Genomic DNA, 11775 nt, shown 5'->3' with positions numbered 1-11775 from the left:
GGTGGATGCAGCACATGGCAGCCGGTGACAGGAGCAGGCCAGGAAGAGCATTGCATGGAGCTCACTCTGTGTGAGTGGGTGGGCGGAACCAGCATCAGGGAAGCCCTGACTGACGGACTTTCCTGTTCCTTCTGCTGCACGGACTTCCAATACACACAGCATCGGCTTCCCACAACCCTGCGGTGCCGGCTGTCATGTACTGGTGTGCAGGTCCCTCGGAAGTGGTGCGCGCACATGCGCAGTCGGGATTGTACTGAAGGCCCCGCAAAAACCGTGAGGTGGGGGCAGGTTTGCGGGGCAGCGGGAGGCTCCTGCAAAAACCGTGAGCCTCCCGCAGAATGCGGGAGGGTAGGCAAGTCTGTTGCATCATGAAAAGAAAAATTTACATCATATAAATCAGTCCATGCCCATCTTTGCAGCCAGGTCAGCCACTGCGTCATACTCAAGAAAAGGTACCGACGACGCAGGTCACCCCACCTGGTGCCCACACTGCAGTGAATCACCACTCGGCTCCATACATTCACTCAAAGCATCAAATGAGTTATCAGTCTCAAAAGCTTCAGTGCGGGCTTTCTTCTTTACAGCTTCCCCACTGGCACTAGCCTTCCTACCTGGCTTTCTAGTGACAGTCTCAAAACCATCACTCTCAGAATCAGCTCTGGCACCAGTGGAATCAGACCACTGAATTTCATCTGTTTCTGACCTGTCTCCTTCCCCAGATGGACTCATAGGGTCCAAAATGTCCATACTAAGGTTAACATCCACAGGCACAGAATCAGCAACAGTTCTCACAGACTTCCCTTTCACAGGTGGAGAGGCTTTTCTGCCAGACACAGCTGAAGCTGCTGCTGCAGCTGATGATTCCTCTTTCTACCTCACAGAACTTTTAACCCCTTTAGTCACCTTCACTGAAAGGGATTCCCAGGTCTCAAACAGAGATGGCAATAATAAACAATTGCTCCCACATAGGTTTTTCAACAAAGTTAGGGTCAGCACCCCTGTCCACAGCTGCCCCAGTGGGCACATCACTCACAGTACTAAATGCCGCTGCCGCACCAGCGCTTCAGCCAGTGGCTATGCCGGCAGCCACAGTGTCATTGTTTTCCTCTACCCATCTTGCGGCTCTGCCAGCTGCATCAGCATAGCTGCGGGGGACAGAGTCCTCTCTCCTCGCCTCCGCCATAGGACATGCAATCAGAGGCGTAACTAGATATTCGTAGGCCCCATAGCAAAAGTTTGTAAGGGCTAAATGTTTGTAAAACATATTACTTACACAGCAAAGATGGGCCCTTTTCAGCTCTGGGCCCCATAGCAGTTGCACCCCTTGCACCTATGGTAGTTACGCCCTTGCATGCAATACAGGTATGACCTGTCATACCGCAGATATCACAGAGTCTAGGTGTGGGGTAGCCAACCCTAGTCCTCGAGAGCTACCAACAGTGCATGTTTTGCAGGTCTCCTCACAGAATCACAAGTGAGCTAATTAGCTCCATCTGTGTATCTTTTAAAATGTGTCAGTGATCAATGAGTGCAGCTGTGCAGCAGCTAGCTTGTCTGGAAAATGTGAACTGTTGGTAGCTCTCGAGGGCTAGGGTTGGCTACCACTGGTCTAGGCTCTGGGCATTCTCCAGACTCATGCCCACAAGCCTTACAGTTCCTGCAACACTTCTCACTTGTGCAGTCTTTCATAACGTGCCCAAATTGAAAGCACCTCCTGCAATAGGTGGGCTGCCCAGAATAATACATACATGCTCTGTTACCACCCATCGAGATATTCGCAGGGGGTGGGTACAAAATTCCTCCAATACCCCTTGCATGTTTTCTGAACTTAACCCAGTATCTGAGTTTACCATTAAACAAACCAAAAACATTATTTTGCTGTACTTCCCCCTTAACCACTGAACAATAGGTCAGAAGGAAAGCTTTAATTAGCTCCAGGTCCATGAAGGGGTTAAAGACATGTACTGTCACAGGCATCACAACATTGGAAAACAGAGGAATAACCTGGACAAGTTTCAGGATAGGCTCCTCTGCCTAACCTTTAGAGTCTCATACACTTGCAGGCATCTTTCCCAATCAAAAAAGAAATGTCATACCGTACCTGAATTTGGAAATTCCTGCATACAAAAAATTTCCTCCTTCACCTTTGCCAATTTCACCAGTATCTGCATTGCAATAGAATAAAGGGCAATCCGATGTTTCTCCTGCTCCGCCACCACAAAACAAATGGAATTTCAAAGTCCCTCCATTTTTTTTCACAGCACCACACAATTCCAAGAGTCCAGGGATTCCTCCTAGCCAGCCCCTGACCCAGACCTCGGCAATAAACCTTGACTGAGCCAAAAGGCCGATAAGTGATAACCCGAATGGGGACCGAGCAAAGCACAGCACCCAAATGTTGGGGACACATACTAGTGGAGATTGTGCTGATAGACACCACACAACTCTACAATGAGCGGCCCAAAGATAGCTAGCTAGCTGCCTGCCTGCTTGGATGCATGCTTGCTTGATTGTTAGCTAGGTGGCCTAGGCCTACCAAAACTTGCACTCCTGCATACCCCTGGGCCTGCCTATGAGACAAGCGGGCACACTCCAGCCTTTATTTCTTGGTAGCAGAGTTATGCTGTGTACACACGGTGCAATATGATTGCTAGCAATATATTGCCAGCAATCATATTGCTCAGTGTCTCCTTTTCATCAGCGATGAAAAGGAGACACTGCTACGGGGCGGAGGGGGAGTGCAGCAGCAGCAGACGCTGCTGCTGTCACTTTGAAGGGAGGAGGGAGGGAGCAGCGGCACGGGGCTGGGGAGATCAATGCTGATCTCCCCGGCGCTGACCTCCGTGAAGGGAGGAGGGAGGGAGCAGCGGCACAGGGCTGGGGAGATCAATGCTGATCTCCCCGGCGCTGACCTCCATAAAGGGAGGAGGGAGGGAGCAGCGGCACTGGGCTGGGGAGATCAATGCTGATCTCCCTGGCGCTGACCTCCCGGCACAGCGATCGCCGGGGAAAGCCGCTGGTCGCAGGAGCATGCTCCAGCGACCAGCAGGGAGTGCACACGGGAGCGCGCAGCTGGCGATTTGCGCTCCAAATCACTGGCAATATGGTCGCTCAGCAACCATATTCCCAGCGATTTTACCTAATATTGCTCCCGTGTGTACACACCATAAGTCCGAATGTGCATATGCCCCGCCTCTGCTGTTAACACGAGCTCCGCCTCTGCTGTTGGCATGTGTGCACCCATTAGCCTCCTGGCAGACAGCTTTTGTTTTGAGCTCTTTGCTGCTTGCATGCATGCTAGCCTGCCTGTTTGCCTCTTCTGAGGAAACCGGTATTTTGCTACACTGGAGAAATGCATCAAGAGCCTCTATTCTAAAGCATTGACACTGTGGGACATTTATCCCTAACTGCTATTTAAAGCCACTCCAGCTGCCCCCAAGTCTGACCATGACCTTACAACTGCCAGCAGACTCCTCCGTACAACTTTATTGCTCCTGGGGGAGATGCAGAGACCGGGAGTACGGTCTCCTAACACCTGGGTGCCGGAGGTGCTTGAGAGCTGAGCGATACAAGTGCCGGGAGTACACGCTGCAGCTCTGTCTCCCCCGTATGCAGCGATAGCCTGGAAATACAGCTCATATACATCTCTGCCTAAAGACAGCTGCTTACACAGAATTGCAAGCCGACTGCATAAACCACCGGGTGACGTGAGGCACCTCAAGTGCTGATCTACATTCAACGGACCTTGGCTGAGGTACGGTTACCTGCAGATGGCAGGTCCCTCAGCCCCTGTCTAGCCCATTATCACTCCCCCTGGCAGCCGCACTCCAAAAGGCATTTGTAATATAAAAATACCAAAATATTGTGGATACACAAAATTGGAAAATTGCCTGGTGTGTACACGGCAGACTCTGGAGGCAACCTGATTCCAACTGGAAATTCTGTGCTGCTTTGCATAAAAAAAATCAAAAGGGATACCAAGAGATTTGTTGAACTCTGATCATCATTGGTGAGAATTGGTTCCAATAGTGATATTTAGCTTTAAGGCAATTTATTTGAAACATTGTCTCCAAAGTTTTTAACATTAATGTGCCCTACAGATGTCAGTGCTGAATGAATTGTTATATTTAATATAGATCTATCTATATGTTATTAATACATTTGGTACTTATGAGTTATCTGGGCGCCCGATTTTTTGATTGTATGCCTTAAGTTAAGGCATACAATCAGATGCGATGCGATGCGATATCGCATCGCATCGCATCGCATGCGACCATCGGATGCGATGACCCGATTTTTCCATAGGAATCAATGTTAAAATGGACTGAGTCCATTTTAACATGGAATTAAATGGGAAAAGGGGTCCTTTTCATACCCCTACTATCCAAGTGGGCATGGAGTTGGATATAAACCTGTGGCGAGCGTAGCGAGCCACCGAGCCCGAAGCGTGGCGAGCAAAGCGAGCCCCGCGAGGGGACGGTATTCTGTGTCCCCTCGCGGGGCTCGATACGCTCGCCACGCTTCGGGCTCGGTGGCTCGCTACGCTCGCCACAGGTTTATATCCAACTCCATGCCCACTTGGATAGTAGGGGTATGAAAAGGACCCCTTTTCCCATTGAATTCCATGTTAAAATGGACTCAGTCCATTTTAACATTGATTCCTATGGAAAAATCGGGTCATCGCATCGCATCGCATCGCATCCGATGGTCGCATGCGATGCGATGCGATGTGCCCGATCCGACCCGATTTAGAAATCGGGCGCCCAGTTAACTCACAAGTACCATACATTTTTATACTGTGACAACTGTGCTCTCTGTTTTTCAATTATCTGTTTGCCTGCCTACCTGCATCTATCAGCTGCAGTGCAGTCGTAGCTGGTCCGACCATCAGGTTGATTGCAGGCTTGCCTGCTTAGTCAATTAGCAGCAGTAGACAGTCCACTGGGCAAGCATTGTTCTAGCAGGTGCTCTGTGACATCACAAGCTGGCCGTTGTGACATCACAAGCTGGCCGTTGTGACATCACAAGCTGGCCGTTGTGACATCACATACTGTGCTAGCCTAGCAGCCTGGATGAACATCAAAATCTCCTGTTTAAAAGGTGCAGGTTTCCAAATGTTTCCTTTTAAAATTGTGAAGGGGTCTAAAATTTCAAATGGTGTGATTAAGTAGGATTTTACTTTAGTAAGTTAGCAGGTTAGTGAGGAAGTGTTCCCAGTTATTTTGGGAGGTCGCTGCGGCCACTAAGCTATTTAATTTAGGCAGGCTTCAGCTTATTTAGGTTGGCCACACATGCAGAATTTGGCCGTGGAGAGCCCCAAACCATCAAATCAGCTTGATACCTGGAAGTAAAAATAAGGGAGACAAGAAGTAGACACCAAATGATACAGAGAAGGCCAGTTTTCCAAATATTTATACACAACGGTTCAAAATAGAAAATGCATGCATTTGCAAATAAAAGAGGTGCTGCAAAGCGCCAAAGCAATTGAAGAAGGGACACATATGAAAATTGCAACAAAAAGAGAGCGTTACGGATGCAAAAAGGCACATTTAAAGGATAGCAATAGTCTATTTTTGGATGACAGATTAGGAAAGGTGCACCGGTCCTGGAAGTACTGCAATACCAGGTCAATCATGGAGTAGACAGAGCAAGCTCTTTTTCCATCTCCTGGGTCTAAAAATCCACAGATGAGTTTGAAAAAAAGCACGTGAATAGGGGGTCATGCGATCGAATGGACCCTCTCTCAAAGGAGAAGGGCCCCGTTTTTCCACTAACCCGACTCAGCCATAAGGCCGAAGAGGGGAAAAAAGGGATCGGTGGGTCCTCTTCGCCAGAGCTTAGAGAGATCCTCTTTCCTCAACCACCAGAAGGGTCATGACGGTGGGTCCTCCGCACCCGAAGGTTTGGAGAGACCCGCATTAGCCTTCCCTCCGCCTTGCGGCTCGGGGTCGCCCTCGAGGGGACAGAAGCTCTCCCCAAAAGGATGAGAGCTTCGGTATATTGGGGAATGGTAGGCCCATAAGGGTCAATCACACAACCCCAAAAAAGTGACACACTACAGAAAACAAAAAACGTGAAAAGTGATGAACGTAAAGAAGGAAAATAAATAAATAATAAAGAGAACCCCAGCCAGAAGGACGGGGTGGGGGTGTGAAAAATTGTCCTACCGCATCCAAAAGGACGAGGTAAGGATGTACAGCCTAACCTAGAGGGAAGTGCGCAGTGCAAGTGCTTACTTGTGAAAGGTGATTTTTGGGATCACCCGTGCAGGTTAGGAACCCCCAAGTTTCCCTGGGGGCACAGTGCAGCCTCGGACCCCAGGCAGCCGACTGATCAGCGTCTGACCAAGTGTTTCTCTGCTCCCATCGTAGGGCACTTTCCAGCCCCCGGCATGGGAATGGTTACTCCACTGGGCTTTTCGAATGACTCCCCTAGGGGTTGAGGCCCCCTCGGAAGAGCAATCTACTCAGTCTCAGTGTTTCTCTGATCCCAAGGTTAAGGTACTAAGCTGGGGTTTTCGCAGTCTCCCCATCAGAGGCTATGAACCTCTGGAACAGGAGCCATCTACTAAGTCCCAGCCTTTCTCTGCTCCCTGGGAATGGATACTAGACTAAGCCTTTCGCTGTCTCATCCTTTGGGGGCTAGGAACCTCATCAAGAGAGCCAAACTACTAGGCCCAGTGTTTCTCCCCCACTTTTCACCACTCCAAGGCATGAGGGGTCCCAAACCCTCCGTCCATCAGAGCAGCTAATCAGTCCAGCCTTTCTCTATTCTCTGTCAGAGGCCAATCCATACCCACTGATAAGAACAGATTTTTTTATTAAAAAAGCAGGTCTTTATTGTACATAAAGAATGCAAAAAACAGACGATAACAAATATCACACATATACCGCAGCACAGCCAAAACACAGTACACATGCAAACAGAATAGTACATATTATAAAATACAGCACAAGATAAACTCACACTATAGACTATACTATGCACTATGCATTCTAACAGTAACATTTATACAACAGTATACAAGACTATGGGTGTGGAGGGTAGGGGGGGGTGAGGGAGGGGGGAATCACATGCCCGAAGCTTTATTGACCTGACATACACATATAAGGGGAGGGCAATAAATAGAAAAACATCAACAAAACAACAGACATTGTGAATTGAGGGGGAAGGGGCCACGGTCCCAAAGTCTTATAAAACAGTCCAAACAAGGGGAAAGGACAAGAAGAAAAGGGGGTTCAGTCCTCTTCTTCCTCAGGGATATCCCAAATGGAATAGTCTCTGAGCAGGCTGTGAACCAGCCTGCGGCAGTCCTGAACGGACATTCTCTCCCTCCACAATATGAGACAATTTCTGGCAAACCATAAGCGTCCTTAACACAATTTATAAGGCGCCAGGCTTCCTGGGTCGCCCCATACGTGTGGGCGCCCAGGAATAGTCCATACAGTACTGAAAGGTACGAAAGACAGTTCCTGGGCACAGAGTCTTTCAATTCAGTCTGAAGGGCATCCAACAACAACTGTGCATAGGCGCAGTCCCAGAAGATGTGCATGGAGGTTTCTTCATGCACAAAGCACCAGGGACAATGTCTATACCTACACAAGTTTTGGGAATGCATGAATGACCGGTGAGGCAAGCCCCCCTGAATGGCCATCCATGACATGTCCTTATGTCTATTTGTGAGCCTTTTGGAGGCCAGATACTCCCAGACAAACTTTACCATTGCTTAAGGGAGCCCAGAAATCGGTTCAATAACGTCTTTGGCTCTGATGAGCTTGTGGATAGTTTTTGGCTTCCACAAGTCGGGTTTCAATCCCTCCAGTTGGTGTTCCCTCACAAACCTGGACACATCCAGGTAGAACTCAGGGATAGTCCAGTTGTAACGGATGGAGCTGTCCCACTTGTCCCATTTAAGGGTCCTCCACATTGGTAGGAGGAAGAAGCGGGACATGGAGTTCCCCGCAGAGCCAGCACAATTGTCTATCAAAGTTCTGTGGATACAGTTAAATGCAAAGAAGGCTCTCAGCATAGTTGGAATGTCTGGAATGCCTTTGCCGCCTTTAAGGGGATCTTTGTACATAACAATCCGCTTCACTCTGTCCAGTTTGGAACCCCAGATGAAGTGGAAAACAGCCCGTGTGATGGCCTTGCAGATCGCGGCCAGAGGTGGCCAGGCCTGGGCAGTGTACTGAAGAACGGGAAGGATCTCACTTGGCAGCACAATGGTTTTCCCTTCAATGGTAAGGTATCTGAGACTCCACAATCCCAGTTTCTGACGCATTGTCGCAAGTCTTTCATCCCAGCACTTCAGGGCCGCTCCATCTCCCCCGATCCAGACACCAAGGATCTTGATAACGTCTGGCTTGACGGTGAATGGTAATGGGGCAAAGGACGACAGGTGCCACTTTCCGAAGAGCATAGCCTCTGACTTCCCAAGGTTGACCTTTGCTCCTAAAGCACGGCCGAAGTCTTTGCAGGTCTGGACGAGGGCCATCACCGATCTCTGGTCTGCGCAGAACACAGTGACATCCTCCATGTATAGCGAACACTTGGCCTCTGGGTGTTCTGGACCCGGTGCGGTGATCCCTCTGATCTCTTGGTTTTGCATGATGGATACAGCGAAGAGCTCTATAACACAAACAAAAAGAAGAGGTGAAAGAGGGCAGCCTTGTCTGACCCCAGACAGAACTAAAAAGGGGTCAGTCTTCCAGCCGTTCACCAACACCGAGCTGTAAATGGCAAGGTACATCAGCTTAACATAAGAACAGAATAGCTCACCAAGACCAAATTTATGCAGTACCTTGCCCATCAGCTCATAGGAGACACAGTCAAAGGCCTTTTCCTAAACAAGACTGATCAGGGCCGTGCGCACATTACGGTCTTTCACGTAATGGACCATGTCTCTGAGGAGGGCAAGGCTGTCTGCGATTCTGTGGCCAGGTATGCCGCAGGTTTGGTCTGGATGAACGATCTGCCCAATGACGGCCTTCAGCCAGTACCTTGGCAAGGATCTTGTAGTCCACGTTCAGAAAAGAGATGGGACGCCACTTTTTCAGGTCACATCTCTCCCCGTTACGCTTATACAAGATTGTGATCATTCCTTCACTCAGCGAAGGAGGCATTTTGCCCTCCATCACCAACAGCTCGAGCAGTGCAACGGAAAGCTCTGCTGGGAGACCATCACTGCCCGTAGTCCTGCCTTGCTAAAAGGATTTAGTGGCAGAGAGCACCTCCTCCAATGCTAAGGGAGCATCCATAGCTGATTTACCTGCAGGATCAAGAGTTATTGATACCTGACAGGAACTTATCCGCCTCATCTGTGTCTGTAGTCTTAGGGGAGTAGAGGTCGCTGTAGTAGTCACGAATGACCTTCATCATGCCCTCCATCCCCTGTCTGGGGATGCCAGTCTCATCACACAGCTCAGTCAGGGGCAAGTGGCCAGAGTGGAGTTTCCTGAAAAAGAAAGAAGAGCACTTGTCACCCTTCTCCAGATTCTCCACCTTGGAACGGAAGACGATACATCTGGACTCAAGTGCCTTTTCAGGATCTTTTTGGTCTCGTCTAGGTCGTCCTTCACATCCCAGCCGCACCGCTGTAGGTCCACCAGGGACTGTAGCTCACTCTGCAGTTTTCTGAGGTTCCTCTTACGGTCGCATGCCTGTATACGCCCTTTGACGTGAAAGAAACTGCAGATGTTAGATTTGGCATATTCCCACCATTCCGACATATAGTCAAAATAACATTTGTCATTCTTCCATGTGATGTAGGCATCCTTAAACTCAGCCAGTACTTCCTCCCTTTCCAGAAGGGCACAGTTCAACTTCCAGGAGCCTGCGTCAGATGGAAAACCATGGCCCAGAACCGCTTGGAAGAGAATGGCCCTGTGGTCAGAGAAGAAGCATGGAACCATAGAATGCCATACCTGCTGCACTGCCTGGGATGTGAACACAAAGTCAATGCGAGAACACACTGAGCCATCGGGGCGGCTCCACGTGAAATTCACAGAGCCAGCTCCCATAGAGCCCACAGCGTCCCGCAGTGATGCTTCGGCCACCATTTCCCTGAGCAGGTTGGACGTGATGTCCAGCTTCACAGAGTTGCAGGTGCTTCGACCATCCCCTTCAATCGGGCAGTTGAAGTCTCCGGCCATCACTACAGCCCTGGTGGTGGCGAGCTGGGTCTGCAGGGTCTGGAATAGTTCCAAACGCTCATTCTTAAAAGGTGAAGCATACATGCTGATTAGCATGATAGGCTCACCTGCCCAGGAGCCATCTACAACAATAACCTGCCACAGACAAACTCCTGAACAGAATAGGCTACCCCTAATCAGAATGGCTACCCCTGCAGACTTACACTCACCTCCACCGGACCAGTAGGATGGACCATGATACCACTGCCGGGCCAGATGCCTATAAGACCTGGAGAAACGGAGAGAGCATTCCTGCAACATATACACATCACATTTCTGAATGTCAAGAAAAGCAAAAATTGATTGACGTCTGCACTTATCCTTAATACTCCTCACATTAAGGTAAAAAGGTTAAAAGCTACCATTTGTTAAGAGAAAAAGGTTACGGTGACAATACGTATATGTTACCACTCCCATCGGGAGGTGCTTCCTCTAGGTCGGCAACAGGATCTCCCTGATATGGTAGACAGCAAGTGCTTCAGTGGGCACTGCAGTAATTGAAGCCTAGGCTCCTTCAGCTGACAGGCCACTGCCTGATTATACAGTACAGAATGGAGGCTACTCAGTTAAGACTGAGTACACCCCTAAATACCTGGGGTGATGAGGAGGCCATCTTGGATGCAGTGGGGGGTTAATCCAAGACGGCCTCTTCATCATCTTCTTCTGCTGGGTTAACCCCTCGCTGCCTCCTAGCCTGGCTTCTGCCTCCTAGCCTGGCAGAAGCCAGGCTAGGAGGCAGCGAGGGGTTAACCCAGCAGAAGAAGATGGCCGTGTCCGCTCTTGCACCACGGCCCTCCTCCCGGTGCTGGCGCCTGAGTAGCATTGGTGGTGTGGTGGTAGTGAGGCCAGAGCCCCAGGCCAAGGTCCGCTGTCCCCTCTGTGCAGGGAAGATGATCAGGCACTCCTGGAGCATACCTGCGGACACACGCTGCCGAGGATGCTGTCAAAATCAAGGCGTGCTAGGCCGTAACCCACGGGAGGGCCAGGAAGCCATCTCCGGCTCCGCAACCAGCACTGGCCGGGTCCCTGTGACGGCGTCAAGCCAGTGGAGGGGCAGCCGTGAGGGAAGGTGAGGTGAGGGAGTAGGTGCACCCGATCAGCTTTATACGCATCAAACTGGGTTTTTAATTTTTCCAACTATGGCTTGGTTTAATCTCCATTAGGGTGGCCATAAATTCTCCATTATACAAACCCATATCTCCCTAGTTCTAATGAACACCATAGACTGCAGAAACTCTGATTCCCGCGGCCAATGGTGGGTATGTTACTAATCTTAAACCCTCTTGGGATATACTGGGATTTGAAATACTTTTATAAAAACTGACCTTCTCTTCAAACTGTTCAATTTGTTATAGAGCACTACTGGTGTTTGACTAGGTAATGATTCAAATTCCATTTGTTCACAGATTAACATGCATGATGGACCATGTGGTCTACATTTTACAGTGTCCGTGTAGTTGGGAAGTGCATGTGCAGTGCATGTGTTGGTAAGACAAAGAGGATGTTTAGGGAACGTATGAAACAACACATGTTGGATATTAGACTTGCATTTGAGAAAGGTGTTACAGATAAGCTGGTGGCTGCT

General features: G+C 49.5%; 1 pseudogene; it reads right to left on the bottom strand.

Moving 5' to 3' along the window:
* Positions 1-5589: 5589 nt before the first annotated feature.
* Positions 5590-5804, bottom strand: LOC146029975 (U2 spliceosomal RNA; annotated as a pseudogene).
* Positions 5805-11775: the final 5971 nt, after the last annotated feature.

This window comes from Crinia signifera, chromosome 8, assembly GCF_055691185.1.
Source record: "Crinia signifera chromosome 8, ASM5569118v1, whole genome shotgun sequence".
NCBI lineage: Eukaryota > Metazoa > Chordata > Amphibia > Anura > Myobatrachidae > Crinia > Crinia signifera.
Note: the sequence above shows the minus strand (reverse complement) of the source record. Positions and strands in the feature narration are given on the sequence as shown.